We start from the raw sequence: 15073 nt of genomic DNA on the forward strand, positions 1-15073 counted from the left end.
TTATAATATTTCCGGTTAAATAATATAACATAATCTGTCTAAATTTTAACCGATCACTTATTTAACCGATCACGCCGTATATTACCCATTTTTTAGGCACTGCACCACAGAACTACCCACGCCAAGAACAATCTTCAGTCAACTGTTTTTGTTTCTTCTTTAGTTCGTAGTCCAATAATGGGTGTGATGTGTCCAATCATAGGCATAGGTTTGCTAAGCGAAATAATGCGTTGCATCTGGCTGATTAACAGTGGACTCAATTCTCAAGCAAATGTGTCACTGTTTTTAGAATAAGATTTTTTTTTTAGTTCTAGTGGAATTGAACTTTTATAATGTTAATATTTAAAAAATCGATTAACAAATTGATATAGATGTCTATGTTTATTGAATCTTTCTTAATTTTAAAATGAATAAATTAGTCTTCCTTAAAAAAAAGTTAATCTTTTCATGTTGGACACTTTATGAACAATGGAAACCTGCTGTTTATAATTGTGTGGAGTGGTTAGAAAGAGCAGCGCGGGATCCTTATTGGGCTTTCTATCTTCACTGCACTCGTATGGCAGCTGTGGAATGTTCGAACGTAACCAGTTTTATCATGCAGGAAAGGCCATTCCCCCTGTATTGGCATTCAAGAGAGCAAACTAGACGGAGAAATTCGGATTTCTGGATGTGCCTATAGTCAGCTATGAATTACTGAAACTGTTCCTTGTAGTATGCAATAACGACTAATGATGTTTGATAGGTTTCAAAAACAATAAGAACAAAAAAAAAAACTCACATTATTATGGATTTAAAGACTTTTATCAGACAACTTGCTTCCATCCCTTGCGTCTTTACATCCCAGAACTCGAGGAAAGGTTGAAGAACAATACGACCTCGGAGCATTCCGAGCTAACTTGAGAATAAGCACAATGAGAGACTTCCCTCGGAGGATGGAACAAACCCAATCCAGTTCTTGTTGCCATCCTTCAACATCTCTGTAGATTCTGCACAATTGGAGCACTTCATTCCAAGCATCTTTTGAATACCTGCATTCAAAGAATAACCCATTCCTGCTCAGCCTCAGTATTCATGCTTCCATTTTAAGTTTCTACACAATGTTGGTAATTTACCCAAGATTGCATGTCTAGGCACATGCAATGGAAACCAGACAACTTTATCCAAGGAAGAAATCTTTGTAATGGAAATAAAAAGGAGGGAAGAAATTAGATAAGTTTGCAGTTGTGTGTATGATAAACGACCGACTTACATTATTATGGGTTTAAAGAGATTTCTTCAAAAACTTGTTCCATTCGTCTGATCTATGATCTCTGCACTCAAGCAAGGGTCGAAAGACATTCTTGACATTGAACTTAGGGTGCTCCCAGTCCACTGTTTCCCACCAATCTCTAGGATACACACGGATCACCTTGAGAGAATTAAGAGACAGTTTCCCCTCATTATCAGTCTCAAGCTGTGGAAGATACAGAGGAATCCGCTTTAGCTGTGCACAATAATCTATTTTGATGAATTCGAGAGAATCACAAACCAGCACTCCATTTTCACTACAAATGCTCTTCAACTTCGGAAAATTAGACAAACTCAAATTCTTCAATTTAGGAAAAGTAAATTCGATGGTACCATTATTGAAACTCAGACCTTGATTCTCGGTGTTCATTATTATTTCTTCCAGTTTCCCACAGTCCCCGACATTCATCACTTCCAAGTTATGTAGAACCGAAGTAGCTGAAAACAAGTGTTTTGTTTTAGAACAATCCCATAGAGTGATCTCCTTGAGGAAGGAAAATGTGCCTACTGATGATTTTCCAGCTCCAACTCCGACTATGACTTCCAAATTCAATAACTGTTTTAGAGTTAGATACTCGAGTGTTCAAAGCTGATCGCACTTGGATGAAAATACAGACTCCAAATTATCACAATCAGTTGCATCCCTCAACCTGATTTCGTTTAAGCTTCTTATAACGTAGCACCCCTTCAAATGTAACTGTTGGATATCGTATGGAAGTATAATTGCATCTCCATGGTTAAATTCAAAATTCTTAAATGTAACTAATTTACTAGAAGCGCAGGGAACAAATATAAAGGATTCAGGCTGACACAACAAAATGGAGTACTTATAAAGCATTTTTCTCTGATATGCATATATGCTCAAGTCACCAATGTTAGAGAAGCGGCCTACAAAAACTTCCAACTTTTTCAATTCTCTCATATCTTCTGCGTTTAATATTGAATAATCTGTGGCCAAATACTGAAGCCGGCATAATTTTGACAACAGACCATTAGGGATCTCTTTTAAACGCCTTATATGTCCAAGATTGAGATATTTTAGATCTACCAACATTTCCACACCTTGGGCATTTCCTCGACTCCACTGAAACCAATATCCAGTTTCTTCAAAGCTTGAAGCTTCGATAAAGAAGGCAAACTCTTTAAAAGGTAACATGCAGTAGGCAACAATACCGTGAGTTTCTCCAAGCTAGAAATAGAGTTAGGCAAACTCTCAAAATGATTATAAGAAAGATCAAGAATCTTAAGGTTAGGAAAGTGATCAAAGAAAGAATTTGGAATTTCTTTCAATGAATTACGTGAGAGTAACAATGATGTGAGTCTGGGAAATTTTGGACACTTCATAGTTTGAGGAATCGTTGAGATGGAATTGTGCATTAAAGAAACCGTCTCCAAATCTTCACTCCATTCTTCCTCATGTGGTAGCTCTTTCAATTGCTTACCAGCTTTTACCATAAATCTTTTCCTTGTGATATGCAATGCCATGTCTCTGACAAGATCATGCATTTTTATATGTGTATCCTTCTCGATATATAGACTAGAACTAAACCAACTCAATCTCGTACCCTTCCCAATCTCTTGAACCCTTTCCAGCAAACAGTTTTCTTCAAGCTTTTGTAAAATGGAATGCCCGCAATGCTCCATTGCTTTTCTACTTCCCATTTCATCTATAAGCCCGGCTTCTATCCAATATTCAATTATCTCCTCTTTTCCAATCTCACAATCTTCAGGATAAAATGCACAACACAAAAAACAATCTTTGTCGGTTTGTTCCAAACGGTCATAGCTGAATTTTAAACATCCATACACCTTATCTTCCATATCATGGAGGTTTCGAATGTAACCTCGCAATTCATCGATGGCATTTTCCCATACACGAGGATTGGAGATCCCCCTCATGCAACCAGCTAGTGTGACAATTGCAAGCGGGAGCCCATCACATTCCCTCACAACAAGGTTCATAAATGATTCTAAAGTTGGATTAAGCAAAACGTCTTGTCCAACTTTGCTTAAGAATAAGTCCATGGCCTCCTCCATAGAAAGACAAGGCACTCGAACTTTCTTAAATCCCATGGATTGAGCAACCCTTTCTGCACGTGTGGTCAAAACTATCTTGCATCCGTCATTTGAGGTTGTCTCAAGGATTCCAATGTCCTCAAGGGAAAAGCTTTTCCATACATCATCCAGTATCAGCACATACCTTCCTTGTCCTCCCAACATATTTGATAGCTTCCCTGCACGGACAATTGTATCTTCATCGTCTGACAAGTTTCCCCCCAGTTGACATTCAATGTTCGTCTGCAGCCTGCGAATATCAAATTCTTGTGAGACGGTTACCCAAATCAATTTTCTAAATTTACTTTCTTTCAATAGCCTGTTGTGGACATCTTTCATTATGGTTGTTTTCCCGATTCCGCCCATCCCACACACTCCAATCATTCCAATTTCATCTCCCATCAAATACTGATAAATTTCTTCTCTAACATCAGTTGAACCTACTACCTCCAGTGTCGGTAGGTTAACCGCTACGTTGGAAGGATCATTAACAACCAAGCTACCATAGAAATGACCTTCAGTACGCACTTCCTTCATTGCCTGGGTCAACTCATTAACAAGCTTCCCCAAGCAAAAGCAAAAGAGATACTTTCCTGCACCGACTTTGTGTTCGACATGTTGAATATCTGCCTCCTTGGACTGCAAATCTGCTTGCGCTCGTTGGAAGTCATCGACGTAATCGGTGAACTTCCTTTGGTATTTTATATATTTGCTAGCACTACGGCCAATGAACTTAATAACATCAAGGATTGGACCAACAAGTTCAGCCATTATAGAGCTCTAGTTTCCCCTGCATCAAAATTTAGTCTATTGATGATCATTGATCAAGAAACAGAAAAAGCAAACTAGATCTGGTTCTTGACACCATAAGTCCAAACTCCCAACCACCAAATCTAGTCATAGTCTATGGGAAAATTGTGGTTCGCCAACTGCCCCACAACCCCAATTTTCCGATCAACAGGACAAAATTATGGTCACATAAGATTTGGGTGTGTGTCGATGCTAAATTACAACTTGATTTTCACATTAGGGTGGGTTCAGATATAATACAAGAGTGAAGCAGCACAAGTACCAGAGTATAAGTAAGATGCATATTGGTAGGGGCAGACGCTTGAAGATTACCTGAATCTGATGGCTATTTCCTCTATTTGAAGAGATCCAATTAAAGAAGGAACCGATACCTTTTGCTTAAGAATAGTTGGAATCAGCAACGCCAAGAACAATCTTCAGTCAATTATTTTTCTTTCTTCTCTAGTCCGTTGTCCAATAATGGGGGTGATGGGTCCAATCATATGCACAGGCTTCTTCCTAAGCGAAATAATGCGTTGCAGCTGGCTGATTAACAGTGGACCCAATTCTCAAATAAGATTTTTTTTCAGTTCTAGTGGGATTGAATTTTAGGATTTTAATGTATGAAAAATCGATTAAAAATTTGATATATATGTATATATTTATTGAATCCTTATTAATTTTGAAATGCATAAATTAATCCTTCTCAAAATATATAAAAAATTAATAATCTTTTCATGTTGGGCACTTCATGAACAATGGAAACCTCATGTTTATGGGGCTCTCTATGTTCGTTACTCTCGTATGGCAGCTGTGGAATGTTCGTAACCAGTTTTATCATGCAGGAAAGGACATTCCCCCCTGGATTGCCGTTCGAGAGAGCAAGGATATTTCTCATGGCATAGTGGTCCAATGGCGGATTTAAAATTATTTTTGACGGTTGACACACTTATATTAATAATATAACTTTTGTCGGTTGATAGACACAAATAAAATTTTAAGGTGTGCATAGCCAACAAAATAGATAATTAAAAGAATTTAGATTTTAAGATAGACACTTAACTACTAAACCTTTATTGCATCTAGCACTATAGTGGCCAGTAAGTCTTATCTATCATTTATAGATAGTAGTGTAAATGAACAGAGCGTTCGATGAACTGTTCGTATAACGTTCGTTTAAGATTATTTATTAAGTTAAATAAACGAATATAAAGAAAAAAAATTATGTTCATTTAATAAACAAACGAACACGATTATAGGTGTGTTCAATTCGTTTATGTTCATGAATAAACTCATTTATTGACTCTTTCATTTGTGTTCATGAACCAACTCGTTTACCCGATTCTCCTTTTTCTCTCTTATTTTTTTACATTTTAAATATTGATTAAGGTATGGACTAAATTATACACATTATAAAAGTTAAAATTTAAACTATGAATCTTAAGGAGTTTAAGAACTAGTGAAAAAAATTTATCATTTTTCTTTAGCTTGCAAATGAAATGTTAAAATTAAAAATTGAATATATAAACAAACGATAAACAAATGCTAATCGAACATATTCGTTTAATATCTGCGAATATATATATGAACACGTTCGCAAATATTAAACGAACATATTCGCGAACAATAAATAAATGAAGACGAATACCTTCAAAAATAATTAAATGGACACGAACACAATATTAAAAATTTAAACAAACTGAACATAAATATGAACACCTTCAAAAATAAACAAACGAATAAGAATATAACCTTATTCGTTCAAACTCGATTCATTTACACAGAGATCATAGTCAGCTATGAATGACTGAAACTGTTGAGTTAATCGATTGACGGAATCGACCAAGAGGGGGGTGAATTGGCAATTAAAAATTTGGTGGAAGTTTTTGCAGAAAATTGAAGGTAATTGCACAGCGATTTAGAGTAGTTCGACTTTCTCAACCAAAGTCTACGCCCACTACCTTAGCTATACACACTAAGGATTTTCCACAAATTCACTAATTTGTCTTTCTTTTGAGGACAAAGAGTAACCTTACAAACCCTCAAGAATTATACCCCAAATTCTTGAGAACACTCTCTACCAAAGAGAACAATACAAATTTGCAAACTTACAAGGAAATCCTCACAAGGTAGATTGTTTGCACAATTCTAGAACAAAGAAAAGAACACCCAATAATGAATACAATTGAGTACAAGTAGTGTTCTTGAAAGCAAAATGAATATTGAATGAAAAATAGGCTTGAAATGCTCAAACTTAAGGTTTGATGCTTTCTCTTTGATTCTCTCTTGATTCTAGTTGCTTGTTGTTTCTTGTTATTGATCAATGGCTTCTAAGTTTGTTTAAATACACCTTGAATCACTTCTGAACGTTGGGGATCATTAATGAAGTTATTGGAGCCGTTTAAGTGTGAAAACAATTAATATTTCTGCTTGGAGCGTGGGGGAATCGGTACCCCTCATGGGGAATCAGTTCCCTAAGTGTAAAATTCAAATATTTTGACAGTTGATCAGGGGGAATCGGTAACCCCTTGGGGGGAATCGGTTCCCTCCGAACATTCTGTTTTTCTCGGAGCCAAACCATTCAGGGGGGAATCAGTACCCCTTAGGAGGAATCGGTTCCCTTTGAGCAATCTGTAATTTTTGGCTTCGAAATGGTTCGAAATATTTTTTAAAATTGCTTTGAAATTATTTTAAGTTTAAAACTTAATTTTACACTTAAGTAAGGATTAAAAATGACATTTGAAAGATTTGGAGTAATATTTTTGATATTCGAATAATTATATCGAATATACTTAGAAAATATTCTTGGAAAATCTTAAAATTCATTTATCTTAATTTGTTATATCGAAATATCAAAATGTTTTCAACAGAAACTTTTCCTCTGGATGCAATAACGACTAATGATGTTTAATAGGTTTCGAAAACAATAAGAACAAGAAACTCTCACATTATTATGCATTTAAACACTCACATTCCCTGTGTCTTTACATCCTAAAACTTGAAAGGATGAAGAACAATACAACCTGGAAGGATTCCAAGCTAACTTGAGAACAAGCCTAATCCAGTTCTTGTTGCCATCCTTCAACATCTCTACAGATTTTGCACAATTGGAGCACTTGTTTCCAAGAACATGCATTCAAGGATTTCTAGGAACATGTATTGGAAACCAGACAACTTCATCCAAGGAAGAAATATTTGTAATGGAAATAAAAAGAAGGGAATAAACTAGATAAGTTTGCAGTTGTATGATAAAATACTAACTTACATTATTATGGCTTTAAAGAGATTTATTCAAATTTCTTCCATTCGTCTTATCTATGATCCCTGGACTCGAACAAGGGTCGAAGAACATGCTTTGACATTAAACTTAGGGTGATCCAGTTTCTCAGACCCCTGTCCAAGCAAGATCCAGTTTCTTCAAAGCCTGAAGCTTCGATAAAGAAGTCAAACTCTTTAAATCGAAACATTCAGTAGGCAACAATACCGTGAGTTTCTCCAAGCTAGAAATAGAGTTAGGAAAACTCTCGAAAGAATTATCAGAAAGATGAAGAATCTTAAGGTTAAGAAAGTGATCAAAGAAAGAATTTGGAATTTCTTTCAGTGAATTATGTGAGAGTAACAATGATGGGAGCCTAGGAAATTTTGGACACTTCATAGTTTGAGGAATCGTTGAGATGGAATTGTGCATTAAAGAAACGTCTCCAAATCTTAACTCTATTCTTCCTCATGTGGTAGCTCTTTCAATTGCTTACCAACTTTTACCATAAATCTTTTCCTTGTGATATGCAATGCCATGTCTCTAACAAGATCATGCACTTTTATATGTGTATCCTTCCCGATATAAGGACTAAAACTAAACCAACTCAATCTCGTACCCTTCCCAATCTCTTGAACCCTTTCCAGCAAACAGTTTTCTTCAAGCTTTTGTAAAATGGAATGCCCGCAATGCTCCATTGCTTTTCTACTTCCCATTTCATCTATAAGCACGACTTCTATCCAATATTTAATTATCTCCTCTTTTCCAATCTCACAATCTTCAGGATAAAATGCACAACACAAAAACAATCTTTGTCAGTTTGTTCCAGACGATCATTGCTGAATTTTAAACATCCATACACCTTATCTTCCATATCACGGAGGTTCCGAATGTAACCTCGCAATTCATCCACGGTATTTTCCCATACACGAGGATCAGAGATCCCCCTCGTGCAACCGGCTAGTGTGACAATTGCAAGCGATGTTGCGGAATACAACTATCGGATAGAGCAAAATCACAACTGATAATTTAAGAAAATAAAAATGAAGATAAAGAAGACACAAATTTTACGTGAAAAACCCCTAAATAATATAGGGTAAAAAACACGGGCAACGGTAGAAGAATTTTACTATGAGAAACTAGGAATTACAACTTCTCTCGATCTAACAAGGAGAAAACAATAACAATTCTCTCTTGAAAAAAAGAAGAAAACAACTCTCAAGAAAACTCTCTAAATTCTCTAGTATTGGGAGAAAGCTAGAATGATTTGGGATGGTTTTGAAGCTAAATGAGCTAGGATATTTATAGTTGAAGCTTAAGGACTAATCTTATAAATACCCTAAAGTGAAGGGACTAAATTGGAATTATCCCTTGTTAAAAAATTCAACAATTGCTGCCTAATAGCCGTCCATGTTGCCAAATATTGTTGAAAAACAATATTTAACTTTTCAACAAGCGGGAGTCCATCACATTCCCATTTGACTTTTCAACAATCTCCCACTTGAAGATTTGATTGGAACAATCATATCTTCACACCATTCTTTCTACCTTGTACCATCATGTTGCTTACGTCTTTGTCAAGACACAAGAGTATCGACACCAAGTAAATTTATCAGCATTGATCGCCTTCGTTATGAAATCTGCTATGTTGTCTTTGGTATAGATCTTATGCATATCTACCGTCTCTTCTTCCACCTTTTCACGAATAAAATTGTACTGAACTCTTATGTGCTTTGTCCTTGAATGAAATGTTGGATTCCTTGCTAGATGCAAGGTGCTTTGACTGTTATAAAACAGAGAGACATACTTTTGATTGTGCCCAATCTCCTCCAATAGCATCTTCAACCAAATTGTTTCTTTACTGGCTTGTGTAGCTGGTACATATTCTGCCTCTGTTGTGGATGTAGCCACAACTGACTGCAATTTTGAAACCCAGCTTACAGCTCCACCAGTAATTTTAAACACATATCTTGTAGTAGATATGTTTTTATCCAAATCCCCTGCATAGTCAGAATCAACATACCCATTGATAAGTAAATTTGATCCTCCGTAACATAATGTAATATTTGAGGTCCCTTTGATGTATCTCATGATCCTCTTTATTGTATTCTAATGCTCTTTGCCTGGATTCACCATGTACCGACTAACCACTCCCACTGCTTGTGCAATGTATGGTTTTGTGCATATCATAGCGAACATTAAACTTCCCACTGCCAATGCATACGACACTCGAGACATCTCTATCCTCTCTTGTTCACTGTTAGGACTCATACTAGAGGATAATTTGAAGTTAATAGGAAGAGGAGTAGAAATTGGCTTATAATCTTGCATGTTGAATCTTGACAAGATCTTCTTCAAGTAATTTTTTTGTGAAAGCCAAATCTTCATATTACTTCTGTCTTAGTGAATTTGCATCCCTAGAATCTTGTTTGCTGATCCCAAGTCCTTCATTTCAAATTCCCTAGCCATTTGTTCCTTCAATTCTTCAATATGATCATTGTTGGGTCCTGCAACCAACATGTCATCCACATACAACAACAATATAAAAAAATCTTTATCACCAAACCTCTTTAAATAAGCACAAGGGTCTGCGTTAAGTCTGTTGTATCCAAGGAACGCAATGAAGGAATCAAATATCTTATACCAACACCTCAGCGCCTGCTTTAGACCGTACAGAGATTTGTTCAACCTGCAAACCAAGTTCTTCTTTTCGTCTTCTTCAAAACCTTCAGGCTGGAGCATATAAATCTCTTCTTTAAGATTTCCATGAAGAAAAGTTGTTTTAACATCTAGTTGCTCTAGATGTAAGTTCAATGTAGTACACATTGTCAAAACTACTCGAATTGTTATTAGTCAAACCACAGGAGAAAAGATTTCATTGAATTCAATACATTTTTTTGAGCATATCCTTTGACCACCAGACTTGTACGATACCTCTCAACTTGATCATCACCATTTCGCTTAATTTTAATGACCCATTTGATACCAATTGGCTTCCTTCCTTGTGGTAGTAGTACAAGGTCTCATGTATTATTTTTATGAAGGGCTTCGATTTCTTCTTGCATTGCTATCATCGATAGTGAAGCATCTGAGTTGTTTATTGCCTCTTGGAATGTTGATGACTTATCGTCCTTAGTTAAAAGGCAGTATGCAATATTTCCTTCTATAACATAATCTGAGTGCCAATTGGGACGTCTTCTCACACGATCTGATTGACGAGTTGTTGGAGCTTCAAAACTCTCTGGTTCTTGTTCATCATGTGTTGGTTCTGCTTCAAAAGAATCTCCTTGTTCGACCTCCTTTTCCATATATATCTGTGTAGTCTCGGACTTTTTATCATCGTCTTCTTTTCTTTGTAGTTTATCTTCTACAAATATAACATCCCTGCTGATGATCACTTTACGGGCAGTGGGATTCCACAAGCGATATCCCTTTACACCATCATCATACCCCAATAATTTGTATTTCCTGGATTTTGGATCCAACTTTAAAATTTCCTGGGAGTTGTATATCACGTATACAATACTTCCAAATACATGGAGGTTTGAATAATCAACTGGTTTACCAGTCCACATCTTCATGGTGTCTTTAGCTCTATTGCAGTTGATGGAGCTCGATTCACCAAATAACAGGCGGTATTGATTGCTTCTGCCTAAAATGATTTTTCTAGGCCTGCATCCCTCAATATTACTCTTGTTCTTTCTAACAAGATTATGTTCATCCGCTCTGTCACTCCATTTTATTAAGGAGTGTTCGCCACTGTAAACTGTCTTTTGATGCATTATTTCCTGCAAAAGTCATCAAATTCTTCACTTGTGTATTCTCCCTATTATCTGTTATGAAACACTTGATCTTATTTCCAGAATCAAGTTCCACCCACACTTTGAATTTTTTGAAAGTTGAAGACACGTCTGACTTCTTCTTAATAGGGTACACCCAACATCTCCTAGAGTAGTAATCAATAAATGAGACAAAGTATTTTGCTCCGCCTAGGGATGTAACTGGTGTTTGTCATACGTCAGAGTGAACCAATTCTAGAACACTTTTGCCTCTAGAATTTGATATGTTGAATTTCAATCTGTGCTGCTTACTTGTTATGCAGTGCTCACACAAAGTAAGTGATACCGTTGCTAAGCCTGGAAGTAGCTTTTGCTCAACAAGGACTTTTATTCCTTGTTCTGACATGTGTCCAAGTTTCTGATGTCATAGCATTGCAGAATCTGAACTACATGAGACAACAGAGGCTTCTGCTTCTAGCAAAGTCTCTCCCTTCAGCATGTACAAGTTTGTTGCTATCTTTTTGCCTTTCATCACCACAAGCGCTCCACGGAACACCTTCATGATTCATTTTCGTGTTTCAATCTTACTTGCATTATTATCCAACAATCTGTAGGATAATAAATTTTTCTTCAGGCCTTTCATGTGCCGCACATCTCGAACAACTTTAATTATTTCATCATACATCTTTAATTTGATGGTTCCAACGCCAACGATATCTAAGGCATGATCATTACAACTATACACAGATCCTCCTGAGACAGATTCATAATGATGGAACCATTCTCTTCTTGAGGTCATGTAATATGTTGCTCCCGAATCAATGAGCCATATATCTGCAAATTTTTTTCTATCTTCCACGGTGGTTAACGCTTCACAACATAGAGCATCTCCATCATCTGAAGTGTTTGTGGTATTGCCTTATGGATTAGAGTTTTTATTTAGACTCCAACAATCCTTCTTCAAGTGACACTTCTTTTCACAGTTGTAGCACTTTAAATTCTTCTTGCTTCTCAACTTTGATCTACCATATTTATGACTTCTGCTTTGGCCACGTTCTGTTGATCTTCCTCTCATCGTTGTCAATACTTCTACTTGTTGCAGATTTACTTGTTTGTCTTCCTTGTTTTTGCGCTGATTTTCTTCTTGTAGAACAGCAGCTGTAACATTATCGAAGACTAGACTGGTGACATTACTGTTTGTCAAGTTGATGATGAGTTGATCATACGAATCAGGTAGACTTTGAAGTAGAAGTTCAGAGTGTTCTTGTTCTCCTATTGTACATCTTAGGGATATAAGTTGAGAAAATAAAGTGTTCATCGTGTTTAAGTGCTCCGTCACTGAAGTAGATTATGGCATCCAAAGAGTGTACAATTTCCTCTTAAGAAAATTTTATTGTGCAACAATGTGGTCTCGTACAATTTGGTGAGATCATCCCATATCTCCTTAGATGTATTTTTCTCCTCGATGCTTGACAATACTTCATCTGCTAATGCTAGATGAAAGTTTGCCATAACATTCTCGTCTATTTCGAGCCATTTGTTGTCATATGTGAAATCTACCGGCCTTTCACTGATAGCTGCTAGACAACCGTCTTTCCTCAGGATGACCTTCATCTTCAATTTCCACAATGAGAAATTTCTCCCATTGAACTTTTCAATATCAAATTTCGTTTCCATAGCTTCTATTACGCATAACTCCCACTATTTCACTATCGTGAATAGTTCTCTGGAACCTTCAAATAATGAGTAATACCTTCTTACTTTCTTATGTTGGAGGATCCACCTTTTGGTGGCAACCACAAAGACAATAAGTATATATTACATACTCTAATCTAGCTCTGATGCCAATTGTTACGGAATACGGCTATCGGATAGAACAAAATCACAACTGATAATTTGAGAAAATAAAAATAAAGATAAAGAAGACACAAATTTTACGTAGAAAACCCCTAAATAATATATGGTAAAAACCACGGGCAACGGTAGAAGAATTTTATATGAAAAACTAGGAATTACAACTTCTCTCGATCTAACAAGGAGAAAACAATAACAATTCTCTCTTGATAAAAATGAGAAAATAACTCTCAAGAGAACTCTCTAAATTCTCTAGTATTGGGAGAAAGCTAGAATGATTTGGGATGGTTTTGTAGCTAAATGAGCTAGAATATTTATAGTTGAAGCTTAATGACTAATCTTATAAATATATTAAAGTACATAGATTAAATTACAATTATCCCTTGCTAAAAAATTCAACAATTGTTGCCTAATAGCCGCCCATGTTGCCAAATTTGAAAAACAATATTTGACTTTTCAACAAGAGGGAGTTCATCACATTCCCTTACAACAAGGTTCATAAATGATTCTGAAGTTGGATTAAGTAAAACGTCTTGTCCAACTTTGCTTAAGAATAAGTCAATGGCCTCCTCCATAGAAAGACAAGGCACTCGAACTTTCTTAAATCCCATGGATTGAGCAACCCTTTCTGCACGTGTGGTCAAAACTATCTTGCATCCGTCATTTGATGTTGTCTCAAGGATTCCAACGTCCTCAAGGGAAAAGCTTTTCCATACATCATCCAGTATCAGCACATACCTTCATTGTCCTCCCAACATATTTGATAGCTTCCCTACACGGACAATTGTATCTTCATCGTCTGACAAGTTTCCCCCCAGTTGACATTCAATGTTCGTCTGCAGCCTGCGAATATCAAATTCTTGTGAGACGGTTACCCAAATCAATTTTCTAAATTTACTTTCTTTCAATAGCCTGTTGTGGACATCTTTCATTATCGTTGTTTTCCCTATCCCGCCCATCCCACACACTCCAATCATTCCAACGTCATCTCCCATCAAATACTGATAAATTTCTTCTCTAACACTGGTTGAACCTACTACCTCCGATGCAGGTAGTTTAACCGCTATGATGGAAGGATCATTAACAACCAAACCCCCCGAGAAATGACCTTCAGTACACACTTCCTTCATTGCCTAGGTAGACTCATCAACATTCTTCCCCAAGCAAGAATGGAAAAGATATTTTCATGTACTAACTTTGTGTTCGACATGTTGAGCATGAGCAAGCCTCTCCTCCACCTTCTTGAACCACCTTTAAACTTCCTGCCTTGGCATCTTCCCAAATCGATGCTCGTCTTTCAAATGTTGTTGAATATCTGCCTCCTTGGCCTGCAAATCCGCTTGCGCTCGTTGGAAGTCATCGACGTAATCAGTGAACTTCCTTTGATATTTTAGATGTTTGCTAGCATTACGGCCGATGAACTTAATAACATCAAGGATTGGCCCTACGAGTTCATCCATTATAGAGCTCTAGTTTCCCTGCATCAATATTCAGCGTATCGATGATCAAGTTCAAGAATAAGAAAGTCAAAGACAATGGAAGGACAGACTACAGAGCCGGTTGTTGACAACATAAGTCCCAACTCCCGACCACCATAAAAAGTCATCAATTGATAGATCTTTCATAGCGCACACATTCTTGCAGTGCATATTAACATACAAGTACATGAGATCTACAGAAAAGGAATGAATTAAATGATATATAATGTAACATACTTAAGATCATATACAAGAAAAAAGCCAGCACAAGTAGCAGAGTATAAGATGCATGGTATGGGCAGTTTCTTGAAGCTTACCTCAATCTGTTGGCTTGGAATAACGGAGTGGATGCTAATGAATAGTTCTTTCCTCCACTGCAGAGATCCCACTAAAGAAGGGATCAAAACCCTTTGCTTAAGGACCGATGAAATAAAAAAAATGCAACGCTAGTAGTGGGGGTGATGAGTAAATTCAAATCTCTTGCTTTCCAGGCAAAATAATGAGTTGTAGCTGGCTGATCAACAATGGATCCATTTCTCAAGAGTCAAGGCAATAAATTTATTTAATTTATTAAA

At 36.6% G+C, this 15073-nt stretch overlaps 2 pseudogenes; both read right to left on the reverse strand.

The window, feature by feature from the left end:
* Positions 1-710: 710 nt before the first annotated feature.
* On the reverse strand, positions 711-4618 carry LOC120163437 (annotated as a pseudogene).
* A 2898-nt stretch (positions 4619-7516) lies between these two features.
* On the reverse strand, positions 7517-14495 carry LOC120163408 (annotated as a pseudogene).
* Between the last annotated feature and the right edge of the window lie 578 nt (positions 14496-15073).

This window comes from Hibiscus syriacus, unplaced genomic scaffold, assembly GCF_006381635.1.
Source record: "Hibiscus syriacus cultivar Baekdansim isolate YM2019G1 unplaced genomic scaffold, ASM638163v2 tig00111445_pilon, whole genome shotgun sequence".
NCBI classification, from domain to species: domain Eukaryota; kingdom Viridiplantae; phylum Streptophyta; class Magnoliopsida; order Malvales; family Malvaceae; genus Hibiscus; species Hibiscus syriacus.